General features: G+C 34.6%; 1 protein-coding gene across 1 annotated transcript in view; it reads right to left on the bottom strand.

Annotated features, from left to right (window-relative positions):
- The window catches only part of Tenm1 (teneurin transmembrane protein 1), a 784,186-nt gene that overhangs the window by 501,397 nt on the left and 265,211 nt on the right, over positions 1–17,578 (bottom strand). The window lies entirely within an intron of this gene.

Genomic DNA, 17,578 nt, shown 5'->3' with positions numbered 1-17,578 from the left:
TCATATATATAGATATATAGAGCACATATCATATATAGATCATACTTAAGCTTGAAATATTCAATTGTTTCTTCTAAGTATTTCATATAGATTGGGGTTAAGAATAAATAATTCATTGATAAAAGTCTGAGAAAAATATTAAATTTACATATATTTTTCTAAAGTATGACTTCTAAAACATGTTAGTTTAAACTCTCAAATTATGAGTACCTAACATTCATGTTTCCCATTGTCACCAAAGGATGTTAAGGCCTTCTTTATGTTAACAATTCTGTTTAATTCATTCCTTTAACAAATACATACAAGGACTGGGGATATAGTTCAGTGGCATAGTGCCTGCCTGACAAGCACAAGGTCCTGAGTCCAATTCCCGATTCCAAAAAAAAAAGAAAACCCCAACACATATAAAATTTTCAGTCACATATTGCACCATGGCTGTGCTTCATGGTTTTGATCTTTCCCTCAAAATCTTAGAATTTAAAATGTTTAGGATCTTAAAGATGATGTAACAAATCTCTTTTGGCAGCTGAAGAAAATTAAGGAATGTAAATATTATATGTCCTTAGCCACAGAGCCCTTTTTCCAAAAATACCCATTTGGGCATCATTTCTCCTAGGCATCAGTGAAGCTCCATCAGCTTACTGCATAAATATCAGTCATTCCATCTTACAGGTAATTTTATATTCAATTATGGCAAGGAGTCAGAAAAAGGAAGGACGCTTTAAGAATCCCTAATAAGTTAATGAAAAGTGACCACATGCCAAGACATATCATCTGAAATGTCCATGTAATACTTAGATAAGGTAATCCAGGGATAGAGTACACTATATAGGATTTTCTCAGACTGCCATCAGAGACAGGGTATGTCATTTGGCCAGGAAGAGGTTTAACTGAGTGCATCTAATCCTTAGCACATATCAATAAAATGTAAACACTAATATGAATTTATTGTTTGAATTTAAAAAGTGCCAGTTCTTACACCATATATTAAAGAAAGCAATATAGAATAGAAATATAATTGTTACAATAACTATTCTTGTAACATACACATTGCCAAATATGGGCTTAACAAATCAATTCTTAATGCTTATTTAATTAAATAAATAAATTTAAACACTAGGTACCTAGCACTGTGCTTTGTGAAACAGATATTGAAGACAAATAAAGTTATTACGATGTATTATAAAAACTAAATTACAATGAACTTTTTCAGGGTTATAATTCACTACTGAGAATGTCACTTCATAATTTCTGTGATAATTATGTTTAGAAATAATTCTATTTTTCTGTGAAAGTTATCTAAATTTCAAAGGGTTAATGCTTTCAAAATAAGCATATGTTCTACTTATCAAATGGAAGACCTTATCAAACCATGGCTCTCCTTGCCATAAAGCTAAAAGTAAAACTCCTTTCTGCCCAATATAAATCTTAGGAATTTAGAATATTACGATGTGTTAATATTCATGCTTCCTAATTTCACAGTGTTCCATTAGCCAGTCCTACTGTGCAGTTGGTGCTACTGCAATCTGGTAATGAACCTGTAAGCTTGAAGATGCAAGAAAGGAATTTTCCATAGGTTTGTGTTCACTACTTCCTTCATCCCCCTAAACCAGTAGTTCTAAAACTTGTCTGCTTCCAAATCACTGGAAAGGCTTGTTAAAACATAGATTTGGGTATCCTACACCCACCACCATTCCTGCTTCCCGGTTTCAAAAGCACCACATGTGGGGTAGGGCCAGAGACTTTGCATTTTGAATAAATTTTCAGTTGAGGTCCATGCTGCTTGCTGGCGCAGAGATCACACTTTGAAAACAACTGCCCTAGAAATTTCTCTAAGCTAATAGTAGACAGGAAAAGAGAAACTCTGAGGGCACCATCTTATCATGGTATTGCCACACCTGCCTTACTTCTTTTTGGAGGCACAGGAAAACATTTATTACAAATTGCTGTGAAGTGGGCCGGGGATATAGCTCAGTGGCATAAGCACCTGCCTGGCAAGTGCAACGTCCTGAGTTCAATTCCTGGTACCATAAAATAAAATAAAGTAAAATAAAATAAAATGTAGATTTCAGGGGACCGAGGATATAGCTCAGCGGCACAGTGTCTGCCTGGCAAATTACTGTGAAGTGCCTCTGTTTATGCATTCAGGGTACTAATTAGGAAATTTACTTCCACAAGCACAGACTTGAATTTAGCTTCTCTCAAAAAATGGCATGGGAATTGTGACTTTCCAAAGCTTTTAATATAAGCACTTGAGTCGTGACATTTGTTGAAAAAAATGAGCAAATAAAAATAAACACACAGACATTTGTCATTCCAGATTGACATAACACTAGATTTGATTTTTACAAAAGAGCACTGACAGATGTAAGCAGATTCCCTTTTCATTAAAGAGATTTTTTCCAATTCAAAAACAAATTTGCACATGGATTGCTCCTTTCTAAAGAAATGTCATGTAACATAATAAAAAGCATAAAGTAAACAATTTATTTTCTATTGGAACTATACCCTGATTTGAAAATAAAGACTAAATCACAAATTCAATAACTAAATGCAGTCACATAGATATATATTTCCTTGTCAATCTATGATTTAAAAAGTAACAATTCAAATAGGCTATCAGTTGTTCCTCTTTTAAATGTGGCAAACATAAGAAGAAAAGCATTTCATTTATTTACATCAAATGATGTTCATTGAACTGCCTCATTTCTGTTTCTTGAAATCAATGTTAGCATTGTAAAATACTTCCTTAAGTACACAACAGCCCTGGTTGTGCTTTAAACTCCCATAGGATGCACCACCTATAAAACACTTACAATGAAATTTAAGTGGTTGTTTTATAGCCTTTCATATATAACCTTATTACCTAAAATACTACCCATCCCCTAGAGAAGATAAAGTTCAACTGAATTACTATACACCTGTTCTTCTCAAAGGAGCTGTCCACAAGAAAAAAGGTAAGTACAAACTCAGAATATCTCAGGTTTGAATGGATAGACTAGTGCTGTGAGAAGCTACATATCAACAGTAAACATGGACAGATACGTGAATGATGTATTTGCAGGCTCACAAATGTGTATCTAATTTTTATTCTAAGGAAAATCTGTTTTGCAGTTTTTCAAGTGATAAAATCCCAACAGATTACTAAAGAGTTGGAATTCACTTTTTAAACTGGTGAAAGATTTGAAAAGATATTTAAAAACAAAAGATACAGAAATCACCAATAAGAAAATGAAAAAATATTTAACATCAATAGTTACTTGGCAAACGGATTCTAAAACCACAATGAGATACAATGGCACATCTGCTAGAAGGGTTAACAAAAGCACACCATGCCAAACATTACCAAAGAAATAGAGCAATACCAATTTTCAAACACTGGTGATGCAAAAATAAAATTCTATAACCACTCTGGGAAAAGTTTGGCAGTTTCCTAAAGAGGTAGTGGTGTAATTACCAAGACAGTAATTGTGTGCTCCTGGACATATATCATAAAGAAATTAAAACTTCCTTCCGAATAAAAATCAATATAAAGTTTTTCATAGCAATTTTAGAAATAATAAATAAAAAGTAGAAATGACCCAAGTGTCCACAAATAGTTAAACAGGTAACACCAGATACGTCTGCACCGTGGAATATTAGTAACTCCTAAAAAGGAATGAGTTGCTGACACATAACAACATAGACAGACTTCAAAATAATTACACTGACTGGAAGAAGATAAACCAAAAGTCCATATAGTGTATGTTTTTATTTATACACAATGCTAGGAGATGAAAACTAATCTGTACTGCCTGTTTTCCTCTGAAAGAGAATGGAGAAAGAGATTTATAACAAAGGGACACAAGAAAACTTTGGCACTTTATGTGTAGTTTACTGCAGATCAGTTATACTTCTGTAAAGTTTTTTTAATGAGTTGTACATCAGCAGTATTTAAAAGTCTGAGACAATTTTGAATCAGTCAATTTTCATAGGTAAAGCAAGAGATGGAAGGAGGTCCTGATCTTTTCCCTGCAGTCAAAAAAAGTGTGTGGAATAGGAGCAAAAAGATAGTCAAAATGTTATCTTGCTTATATCTAAGCCAAGAGGCAATCAAGACTAACTGATGCATGGTTTCTCAGTGATCCTCTAGGGATTACTTTTGTCCTAGAGACATCAAGATTTGAAAGCCGAATTTAGGAGGAGATCTAAAGATGCAACTGATCACTGCTGACCTTTCAGCAACTGAGGGAACAGTTTGTAGCTGGGAATCATTAGCTAACATGAATGATTTTGGCACATAGGATCACCTTAGGCTTGTATGAATACAAATAAATTAATCATTTTTTAAAAATGCTATGAAATGCTGAATAAAATGAGCTACTATATTTTTTTCTATGAAACTAGGAGCTGATCTTCAAGTGTTCAGTATGGAGAAACCATTTATCAAACTTGAAAGGAAAAGTAATGGTTTATGTATACAGTATTGGCATTTTTCTAGGTATGCCCTTTCTGAGTCTTAAAGGTTTTATTCTTCTTAAAATTGTACCTATTTCCACTTCCTCTATAAACAGAGATTTAAATTATCAGATTCCAGATAAATAATTGGTTAAGCATGATTAATGTTACCCAAGAGCCAAAAAATTGGCATGTAATTTTAAAACGTGTGGGCTGTCTTCCAAATAAGGAAGGGAGGATATAATTATTGTGATTACTGAGATTCACAACAACTCTTACGAATTAGGGTTGAAATCAGGTATTGTTACTTACCCATGTGCTTTTAGATAAGTCATTTAAGGGGCCTCCCTTTCTTTTTTTGTGTTTGTTTTTTTGTTTGTTTTTTGGTTTTTGTTTTTTTTTTCCAGTACCGGGAATCGAACTCATGACATTGTACTTGTCAGGCAGGCGCTGTGCCACTGAGCTAAATTCCCAGCCCCGTCACTTTCATCATTTATAAAATGTGTAGGTCAATCCAGGAATAAATATCTAGGCAATGGTTTTGTTCTAAAATTCTGTAGTTTATAAAGCGTCAGTTATGGCAAAATGTAGAATGTCAACATTTAAACGGGAAGAGTTAATGGTTCTTTGAATCAAGGTATTATTCACACTTCCACTGTGGAAGATAATCACACATATTAGTTAAATGACATTTTGTCTTATGATTACAAGTCTTGCTATGTTAAACTGTTTACATAGTCTAGGTAACCCCCGAGAACTGCAAGATTATTGATAAATAGGTAGAGTATCTGAAATATAAAATGCAACTGAGTAAGTTGCTACTCATTAACCTAAAATTATCAGTTTATAAATGTAGCTATTGCATGTAGTATTTATGGCACAATGAATAAAATGTCACATAATTAAAAATATTATTGACCCCTTAATAATTCGTTACTGGTTTCAGGAGAACATGAAATAGATTATTGTAGTCTTAAACAAGAAACACAAAGAAAGAAAGAAATGAGCAACACTAGACTGGAGACAAATAATTTTCACCACTGGGTACCATTTTGTATTTTTCACTTTGAGGGCATCAGAGAAAATTATACAAAATTGTTTGACAGATCAGTTCTTGTAAGTTCACTTTAACACAGCTTCACTGAACACAAACATAACTTCCAGTTGAAAAAAAAGTCTTCTTTAATATTTTCTTAGTCTTTAAAAATCAGTCCAATTAAACTTCCTCTCCTCTTCAGGATAAAGAATTATCAGTATCGTACTCGACAGTGGGAAGGCTGAGTTCACAGGACCGTGGCATGTCCTTTGGAAACTGCACAGAAATCCTTTTACAAGGTCCTATGGATAACACAGTAGTAAAGGGATATAACCCAAACCTGACCTTTATTTTTCTGCTGAAGACTCATCAGCTTTTTCTCGGGCACACAGGATTGAGAGATAAAGTGTTCCCAATGTGTAGGACTGGGGCCTGCAGTTATCAGACGACTTTAGTAATATAACTGAGCTTCTGAAGACTAATCTTCCCTCACAGTTCCAAATGCACCCATTACCTTGGCACTCAGGACGTACCAGTTGTACCTTAATTTTAAGGATTTCTCCATCAATACAGAAAAGCATGGCAACATTCTGGGCAGATTTAAACACTAAAGTATAAATACTCCTGCTTTGTGATGAATGAATATTGGCTTACTAGAGACATCTCAAACACAGTTAGAAGATCATGTTTATGCCAAAGGGAATAACGTCAGACAGTGAACTGCAAACCTGTAAAAATGGCCCAAACCAGAGAAGGACAAAGAATAGTAGCACAAAGTCAAATGGAAGGGAAATGTGGCAGGAACCTGGAAGAAATGAAAACAAGCTCCAATCGTAAATAGATTAAAGTATTTTCCAGCAATCTAAGGAGAGGAAGGAAATCTGATGTGGGATTAAGTAACTGTTCTTTCTCTGAACTAATTTTGAGCTTAGAGGTGAGTTCAATTTAGACTGAATTCATGTCAGGTTGGAGAACTTGTTCTGAAGATAAAACAGCAGTTGCCAGTATAACTGTACTAGTGTACAGTTTTAAAAAAAAGTGGCTACCTTCTCTGCAATGTTTGTAACAAGAGTCTGGAAAAATAATCAGGGACCAGGAAAGATGGTGGGAGGTCCTGGACTGCAACAGAAATTTAGATCAATGGGTACCTGCACATGTTCCCTTTATTTCAACATGTCGAACAACACAGAAACTTCCTGACTTAAATGAGAAATTTTCAGGGCTACTGAACACTGCAAATGTATGGTGCTCAATGGCCCTCAAAATTTCTCATTTCTTACCTGTGCTGCTCCAATTTTCTAGCTGTTCATAACACTTTGGAGCCTGAATCCTTATTGCCCACTGTGGTCTTCTAGGTATAGTTGTGCATTTCCATTATGCTCACTAAGCATGTGAAGTTGTTTGCTCAATGTGAGTGTATGTGCCTGAAATTTTAAACTACATTAATCTGCTGCACAATTCCATTTAGAAGAGAAGACCAATGAGCTAAAGATGTGAATAACCATTAAAAACAGTTGTGAGTTCTTCACAAATATAAAGGCAATGTAACTTCTGCAGTATTCAACACTTCTCTATTAGCATTTGTTATGAATGAAGATGCTAAGATAGAATTATGCACCAGAGTTAGTGTCCACGAAGAACTACTAAATAAACTATGTTCTCTCTTACTAGGGGATTCTTACCATCATTCAAAGAAGCTCTATTTTTTTTGCTTCTGTCTTTGAACATCTAATGCCAAATACCTACAGTACTTGCCTCTGATTTTTCACCAATGACAAAGATCCAGCCTGTCTCAGTATCTTCTGAAAGTATTCTCAAATGTTCCTCTCCTCCAACCAATGATTTAACCCTTCCCTATAGCACTTCTAATCCTTAATACATAATGTTATATCTGCTTGCAATTTTTTCTTTATATTTGTGTCATATATATTATCTCCTAAATTAAGATTTTCAGCTCCTATAATGTCTTCTCAGTTTTCAATATCTTTAAAAATAAAGCAATATACTGGTAATTTGTCAAAAGACTAAAAGTTAGGTACTCCTAAGCCATACACACACACACGCATACACGATAGCAATATCGGCTGGTGGGCATGTTACTTTGCTTCACTTCAGGAAAAACTAATTTCACTGTTTATATAAAAGTGAAGATAAATGTATCAAAGCATAATTGACCCTTAAATATATACAATAAATGAAACAAAAATCAAATGTAAAATCCTGTGTGATATATGCAGAACTACATGATTATAAGTTAACACTGAACTTCTAAGTACAGTTATCATTAAACACCAAAGTTTTAAAATCAATATGAAACCACTCTGGAAAGAATTAACAAATTGAACGCAATTCTGACACATGAGGCAATTCACTTAACAAAACACTGCCTACAAAAGCAAATTGTATTTTGATAAATTAACTGTATATTTTGAATAATAGACGCTCCACAGATTTGGCAAAAAATGGAAGAAAACATTCTATAGATTCAAGGGAAATATAAAACTTATAGCAATATTAGACTGATGGAAAAGAAAATCTTACTGAAATAGTATCATAAAGGATGCCATCGTTACTATACATTTTGGTCTCATGAATTAAGCGGTGATTCCCTAATAAAACTCTTCAGAAATATGCCAAAGGGTGTTGAACTGAGGGGCTTTTACTGAAACCATTCTCAAAACTCTAGTGAAACAGTCTTTAAGCAACTTGAATAGAAGTTTCTTTTGTCCCCTTCAGTTGGATGCCATGTACCATATAGAAATTGCCGCCTTTTTAGTGTTGTACAGTGTCCTGGAGTGGGTATGTGGCTTTCTTGAAAACTTTGGTTGTCAGGAATTCAGAAAAGTTTACTCAAAACAATTTTTGGGATTAGAAAGAAAATAACTTTTCAAATGGAAAAAGGTTGAGGAAATAACACTTTGGATGCTCATTCTGAAGTTTTAAATTTTAATTCATTATATACCAAAACATTAAGTTATGGACAAGACTTCCACTTCCAGCCAAGATAGGGTGACAGAAACTACATTCATCCTTCTGTCTGAAATGAGAAGAACAAACAACAAAGTCCACACACAAAATGTACATAACAGAAGTTTTCAGACATTGGGCAATAGATAGTGAAGCATAGTGACCTCTAACATGTTGGAAACAAATTAAGGTCGTATGGTTTCCCCACTGACTGATTTTCCAGGCCTCAGAGCCTGAAGGAGGCACAGACGAGTAAGTGGAGCTGAGTGGACCCTCTCTGAGTTGAGAGGATGGCTCTAGTATTCTGGGAAGGCCAAGGCAGCTAGTGTTTTCAGTACAGAGTATCCCAGAGGAGATAGCTACACAAAGAGTAAACTATAAAAATCTTTTGAGGGGCCCGCTGAACATTTCCTGCATTCTGAATAGCACATGCATGAAAGGAAACCATCTGAGGCTGCAGAAAGATCACGTGAGAAGAATAAAGGGAATAACTTCTGAAAACAAGGCTGGAATAGTCTTTGCTCACAACAGCCAGATTGGGAAACTTCACAATTTAGCCATTTAGTGCCATCCTCAGTGTATCCCACAGATGATAATGATAGATAGATAGACGATACATAGGTAGATAGATAGAGATCTGCTCTAGTATGTGGGTAAATTACTTGGCAACAATTTTGTCATTTGGGCCCTGCTGTTAAGCTTTGTTAGGTAGGTTAAGAATAATGTTGGCTCTGAGGTTAATTAGGCCTCTATGTCCTATAAAGTTAAATGCACACTTACCACATGATCTAACTATTCGACCTCTGGATATTTACCAATGAGAAATGAAAGCATATGCCCCTACAGAGATCAGTATGTAAATGCTTACAACCACTTTCCTTTGTAAGAGCCAAAAGTTAGAAATGAATCAAAAGATTATTAGTAGGAGAAGAAATACAAAATTGGGTTCATACATCCAATAGAATACAACTGATACACAAAAAGAAATGAACTAATACTACGTACAGTGACACTAATAAATATCAAAATAATTAAGCTGACAAACTATGCAGAACATCTACATGTCCTATGTTTACATTTATTTAAAATTTTAGAAAAGGGCAACTAATCTGTGATGACAGAGCACAGATCAGTGATTCTTCAGGGGTGGTTGAGAAGAGCGTGGAGGGTAGGAAAAATACTGCAAAAGGGTGAGTGAGAAAAGGATCAAGAGATGAAAGGATGGGAGGCAAGAGGAGAGGGAAATAAAATAAATTAAGATGTTCTATCCCAACAACAATTACAATTGTTATTTACTGAAAGCATGTACTAACAAAAATTTTAAAAACAGAAACAAAAGGGTGAGCAGAATCTTTGGGAGGGTAATAGGTAGATTCACTCTCATGATTGTGATAATGTTTTCACGGTATATATGTATATCAAATTTATCAAATTTCCCTCTCTAGATATTTGTCATTTATTCAATATAAATTACATTTCAACAAAAAAATTTTTAGAAGATATAGGGGGAATACAAGAGTGTTTTATGCTCACCTAATTTAAATGTTACAGTAGAACACCGGAAGCGTTGAATCAAAGTAATAAAGTTGATGAAACAGAAAAACACACCTATGTTTGGAACTGCCATGAATGAAGGAAATGATTTTGAGATTTTTCTTGACATGTCTGCCATTTTGCCTTCACTCCAGTGGAATCAAATGGGCTCAAATTGTGTACTCTGAAATCTTCAAGGCTAAGATTATTACTGACCAATGCTACTAACATGACCAACAAATCAAGTTTGAGCCTACACCTAGAAGGAAGGATTCCTGGATCAATCTGGGCTCACTGATAAACTACCCTAACAGATTAAGTGGACTTAACGATATTGGTGACATAAATTTGTTATTTCTGTCTTAATACACGAAGTGCCTTTGTTTTATTGCATAGCTACAGGTTGTTCCTGTAATGCTGGTTATTCCTTCCAGGCAATTCCAATTCATGCTATCTGTTTAAAGATCAGAGGAGAGAATGTGATTAACTCACTGAGAATTCAGCCACTACTTAAACAACCCTAAAATGTACCTCTCAATAATTGGAAGTTATTAATGTTCCCTCAGTTGACCATTAGTTGCTGTAAGGGTTTTTTAGCAGCCATACAGCCAATGGAAAAATGGGTTAAATACACATGTACACTAAGGTCTAACTATCGCTACCTTCAATATTTAACAAAGAAAAGGGAGACTGTATAGAACACTGACATAGCTGTCAAACTCACTTGTTATCAAGGTTAATCTTGATCTCACTTGAAATATGCTAGAGCAAAAGAATGTAGTTATTTTTATAGTGTTGTTAATATTACAGCCCCAGTGCAAACTTCTATCAGTAAAAAAAGCCTGTTCTCCATTAGCTTGGGAAATTGGAAAACTAATCTACCTCACTCACCAGAAAATTCACTTGAAAATGAACAAATACAAGGGTAAAACCAATGGGACTAGTAATTCTGGTTTCAAAGACTACATTTCACTCTCCTAGAACACAGGTATATGGAAATTAAGCTACAGAACATGCAGTTTTATGTATTTAAGAAAAGAAGAAAGTCAACCCAAATGTGAATTTAGCATCTTCTCTGTATCAGGCCTTGAAGCATACATTATTTCACTCAATCCTCACAGAATCCCCTAAGTAAAAAGCTATTATCCTTTTTTTCTGAATAAAGCAATTGAAGTTCAAAGAGAAATTACATTGTCCGAGGCCACACAGGTACATACTAGGTGGCAACGTTAACTTAGAACAAGTTTAACCTTGAGTCCTACTCACATCATATAGCACATGAAGTTATAAGTAGTACACTGAAATTCACAGCCCAGTTATCATTTGTGTACTGTGCATGTGGCTGAGGCTAGAACCTCCTATTTCTCATTTCCCAGGTTTCATTCAGTTGCTAGTGTTTCCAGCTGGATTTTTACATCCAGTTGCCAAAATACTCTGAGGGATATAGCAGCCAGGAGAAAATGGGCATTTCCTCCATCACTGACAATATGAAAAGAGGCCCTTAAATTATTCATATATTAATTCATTATTGTTATGTGAGTTTAATGCATTTTAGATGTCATTTTGAAATATTACTCCACTATATACTAATTTTAAGGATTCTCTCGACATCATCATGTCACTTTGACTCACTGAAAGAACACCGATATTTTAGAGCACATTCTGTGCTTTCAGACAATAGAAAGAACATCTGTGTCTGCAGGCAGACACAATGTTGGCCTCTCCCATGTTTAGCTCCCTAGCACAGAACAGTTGCCTTGGGGAGAGTTTTGAAATTATTTAACAACATTAACACAAATTAGAGAAATATTATTCACTGGGAAGTATATGTTGGAGTAGTACTTCAGTATATTATCACCCAGACAGTGGAGATAATGATATAAACTCCGGAGCCTTTCCTGTTTCCAAGGGAGCATTATCATTGTAGGTTAAATAGGCAGAGCCTAAATCTGAGATCTCCATTGACTTTTACATGTATTACAACATTCAGAGAAAAGATTTGAATTGAAAATAGTTGACATTTTTATTAAATGTTTAGGAATGTTTTTCTTTATTTTAACCTTACATGGAAAGCATGAAATTGGATAGTGGCATGCTTCTCTGTTTAGCACCTATACTACTATGTAGTAGTAACACTAAAAAATGCAATTTCTGTAACACCTTCAACCTAGAAAGCAAATACAACAGCAACAATGAAATTATTACTTCTCAATTGCAAATGTTTATAGCACAAATCCTTATTAACACTGCCTTAATTACTTAGTCTGAGTGACCAAATTAACATTTCAGACACTTTAAAAAGTGCCTGATCTATATACTGAATGCATGTTCATTTTTCAGATTTTGGAAAGATCTGAAAAGTGGTCAATCAATCAATCAATCAATCAATCCATGAAGACTGCCCAAGGATGTTAATGACATACAAGACAGATGTAATAGGAGTTTACACAAGGCCTGGATAGTTGACTCCATTTGGTCTCCAAATCATTACGTTGCGGGAAAAACACTCAAAAATAGCCAAAAAGTTGTTGGATATTGTATTCAGAAAACACCTGTTTGGTTGAATTTTCACTTTCGCCATAGTTACTTGGCTCTGTCCCTGATTCCAAGGGCTTTTCCAGGTGTGATTCTAAGAGAGAGTTGTTCCTTTGTCCATCTACTGTGCATTAGCCTCGCCCACCCTATACTTCGTACCCTTTTTTTCCAATGAAACAAAAAGTTTACTTCTGGACCTCAAGTATACTCTACCCTTATAAGAGCCATATTTTTTTTATATTTTACTCTTTTACTAGTACATGTTTGTAGTACATAATGATTATAGCTATAATGGGGAGTTTGTACATTTACATAACACATCCTAATTCTTATTTTTTCCAACTCTTCTTCCCTTTCCCATTTGCAAAAGCTCTATTTCCATTTTTTCTTCCAATCTCTTCTTTAATAATTCTTTTTATCTTTCTTCTCTCCCCTCTCCATCTATGTCTTCCTCTGTTCCCCATTTCATGATCTCCCTACTTCTAATATTTGTCTTTTATTTTGCCTTTTATTTATAATTTGGGTTTCTTACATAAGAGAAACCATGCAATATTTAACCTTGTATGTTTGATATATTTTGCTTAAAATTATGGTCAGGAGATGCATCCATTTATGGTAGACTATTACCCCACTGTATATAAATACCACATTTTCATTATCCATTCACTTGTTGATGAGCATATTGGCTGTTTCTTAAATTTAGCTATTATAAATTGTGGTGCTATAAACATGGATATGCATGTATCACTGCAATAGGATGATTTTACCTCTTTCAGGAAGATACCTACAAAGGGAATGGCTAGGTCAAATGAAATTTCTAGTTTGTTTTTCTGAGAAATCATTATACTCATTTCCATAGTGGCTGTACCAGTTTAGAGTTCCACCAACAATGAAAAAGCCTGAGTTTCCCCCCGCCACACAAACTTGCCAGCATTCGTTACCTGTTGGCTTCTTCATGGCAGCCATTCTTTATGAAGTCAGATGGAATATCAGTGTTTTAATTTGCATTTCTGGAATGGTCAGAGGTGCTGAACATTTTGTTATGTATTTATTTATGTTTGTACTTCATCTGAGAAGTGTCTGTTCATTTCAGAAACTCATATTTTGTTGGTCTTTAAATTTGGGAGACCTTTTTTTTTAGTTCTTTATATACTCTAAATATAATTCCTTTGTCTGAGCAGTAGCTGGAAAAAATTGTTCCAATTCTGTGGGTTATCTCTTCACTCTGTCATTGGTTTCCTTTGCTGTTCATATGCTTTTAAGTATGTGCTTCCCATTTATTGATTCTTGGTATTATTCCTTGTGCAACCAGGGTTCTGTTCAGAAAGTCTGCCTACACCTCTGTTTTTGAGAGTTTTACCTATTTTGTCTTCCAGCAGATTAAAAGTTTCTGTTTTAATATTTAGATTTTAATACATGTTTACTTTAGTTTAGTACATGGTAAGAAATGTCAGTCTAGGTTCAGTTTTCAGCATGTGGATATCCAGTTTTCCTCGCTGTGTTTATTAAAGAAGCTCTTTCCTCCAGCAAAGGTATTTGGCCCGTTTGTTAAAGATAGGGTAGCTGACTGCTTGGAGTGGTTTCTTGTATTCATGTTTTAATGGTGCCATTTCTTTATCCAGAACCCTAGCTCACTTGTTTGTATTTTTTCCTTCCTTTCTTTTTTAAACATCCCTGATTCATGGACAATTGCCTAAAAGCATAGTGTTATGGAAGAAAACCTGATTAATTTAAATTAAGTGTAGTATATGTTCTCTTCCCATATTTTTGCCATCTCATTCAATTTTTAGTAGAGTGTCTCTATTTTTAGTTTTCATGCAAGCATTCAGTATATAAGTTTTCAATAAGCACTTATTGAGCTCCTGCTGTGTGATATATGATAGGATCCAGGCAGATTAAAGACAAAGAAAAAAATATTTCCTGACATACAAGGGTTGGAAATTCACTGCAGAGTGGAAACAATCATAAGGAGGTATCTTGATAGATCTACCCATAAAGGGCTATATGGTCCAAGGGAAGCATGGGATTCATTTTCTGATGGAAGACTGAGGCGGACTTAGAAACAAAGTTATTTTTGCATTGCATTTGAAAGGATAAATATGACCAGAATGTTAAAGAGAGGTCAAGAGCACTTCTATCACAGAAAAGTTCACTGAAAAGAATAGCACATCCAAAGGAACAGTGAAATAAAAGAAACAGAACAATAATTTACTGTGTCTGAGCTAAAGGTGGTGGGGTACAGCACTCACTGAAGTAAGATAGAGCCAATCTGAGAAAGCTCTCAATGCCGTAGTCCAAGGATTTGGTCTTACTTGGCTCAAATTCCCCATGATGCTTAATATTCCTGTATATAACGCAACCAGCACTAATTAAACCAAAAACAAACAAATGAATTTTTAAAATTTTTCTGAAGTCTGCAAAGCAGCCTTGAAATTCTAAAGTTATGAGTTTTAATCCAGAATATAAGAAAGTTCATCTAACTGGAAAATATTTATTAATCATCTAATGTGGCAGGTTGTATTTCAGAAACAGGAAAAAACAAGGGCCCAAATAAAAACCTAGACGACCATGGAACTTGTATTCTAGAGGAAACAGATTTGTAATAATGCCATTCAGACTAATTTCAGCCACTGAACCACACCGGTATGTATATTAATCTATATGTCACTGTCTGCTTATTCTGGAGGGGTATTAATTCAGGGTTCTTCCAGATGGTCAGGAAAACTGAGTCCTATACAAAAGCAGTGGCACACATGATTTTACCTACTTCCAACCAAATAAAATTTACTAGGTGAAAATCATGTATCCACTATTAAAGGAAACTGAGGGCCGGGGATGTTATGCTGAGATTTCCTACATTTGACCCCGCACTATGTGTTCACTTTGTTTCCAGAAAGTTTTCTGCCTATTTGAAAATTTAAGATGTACTGATAGGCAAACAGGAAGTGAAAGATAAATGGAAGGATGAGGAAGAAGGGGTGGAAGGAAAGGTGCTTTTCTCTGAGAGGAACTCTTCTGTACAAAACAGAGCCCAGCCTAACAGTGTAACCACTAGATACTTCAGAGATTGGGAACATAGTTAAGGGTAGGAGGAGTGAGAAAAACTCAAGACATTCCACAACTTATGTGTAATTTTACCATGCAGCTAAAATTACAGAATGATAATTTTTGTTCATCTAGGAAATCAGTGTTACTTCTTAATCTACATAAAATTTCAATGGGTCTTAGGAGAGTGAAAAGAAAACTAACTGAAGGGGACATTTGGAACACTAATTACTCATATATGAAATAGAAATATACATTATTTATTAACATATGAACAATATCACTAGAGTCTAAGGTCGCATTTCCAAAATAAAAGATCTTTACACTAAGAATTAGTAAAATACACTAAGCGTAAAGTTGAATGCACTGGTCTATACAAATTGGAAGTCTCACATTTTTGTATTATTACTAGACACATATAATTCAGGGATAATACATTTTTATAAGTAACAACTTACATGTACTATACATTTGTGTGCATAGAAAATCTGGTTCCATATGTAAATATTGCATTAATATAAATGAAAGAAAAGCTCTCACACTTCCACATTCCCTCCTTAAGATGTTCCTGTTAAAAAAGAAGAAATAGTCTAGATCTTTAGGTGAGATGATGGAAAAGGACATAGTGTTCAGAAATGCATTAGTGTGAGGTGACCAGAGATTAAGTAAAACAACTGGATGCAGTAATTTACTAAAAAGCATCCCCCATTAATTTCGATAGTTAATAGGCTTCTATCCACAAATTAGCCAATTCCTTTAAAATTTCTAGCAATATAATGGCCAATATATGGTATAGACCATGAGCAATGCATCTCCTTATTAAAATGATTATTATGTATGTATGTGTGTGTATATATACATGTGTGTGTGTGTATACACATAACTCACACATTGTGATTTTTGGCTGCACCTTAATTTGTGCTTTATGAAACATGAGAGACTGGCTGGAACACAGAAGCCTGTCTCCAATGTGATATTCTGTAAAACCAGAGAGAAAACTCCAACCAGGAATACAAGGAAAGAAATGATGGCTATTCTTTGAAGTAGAGAATATGGGAAATATTAGTATAGTAAAAACATAGAGAAGTAGATTTATGCTTTTACCAATTTTTGTATTTACTCACTTGTTGTGTCACCATAGCCACTAACCATCATAATAAATTGTTAGCTTTTGATTCCTACAAAGATAATTATAGGCACAAAACCAACTAAAAGTTATTCTAGTGCTTACAACAATTCTATAAACCTTGCATACATTATGAACTTAATGCACACAGTAACTGTCTGAAGCAGGTACACTATTGTTATCACTTTGGATTGACATTTGTGAGATAAACTGACTTAGAACAGGTGAGAGTATTCACTATGGCACTATTGCTAGGAACAGATAAAGTAAAAATTCAAATCCAATTTTTTGTATTTGACACCTTTTACTTCTAATACCAATTTAGCAGCAGAATAGCTATGCCTTCACTTTGCTGGAGGTCACATGGTCTCTTACTACATATTCATAGCTGGCAGTGGTAGTGAGAGATAGCTTTATCCAATATGGATCACTAATTTCAAGGAACTTAATTTCTAGTTATGGAAACAAGACATCCCCATATACAAGTATGTGGTAGAAAACACACCTGGAGTTTAATGGTGGTCTGAGTAATGACCAATAGGAGAGAGCACAGAGGAGAGGAAGATCAGGATGGAAAAATGGGTAGGTGGTAATTTGTGGATGTGGGAGATTAAGCAAAATTTGATAATTAGTAAGGTTTAAATGAGCAGAAAAGGATAATTTAGACCCAGATATTGTGCTCTGTATTTTATATCTAATGTTCATTTGTCATCTAACTTAAACTATTTAAAAGATATCTCAAATGAAAAAGAAAATATGCAAAGCTAATATTATCAATATTTCCAAATGTTATCCTGCTCATGGCATAACTTTTCAGCCAATAAAGCTACCACACTCATTTACACAGGTCAGCAACCTAAGAGTCACCTCCCATCTTTAACACAACATTGAATCTCATC

This window comes from Chinchilla lanigera, unplaced genomic scaffold (genome assembly GCF_000276665.1).
Source record: "Chinchilla lanigera isolate Chin_1 unplaced genomic scaffold, ChiLan1.0 scaffold00072, whole genome shotgun sequence".
NCBI classification, from domain to species: domain Eukaryota; kingdom Metazoa; phylum Chordata; class Mammalia; order Rodentia; family Chinchillidae; genus Chinchilla; species Chinchilla lanigera.
The sequence above is the reverse complement of the archived record's forward strand: the minus strand, read 5'-3'. Positions and strand labels throughout refer to the sequence as shown.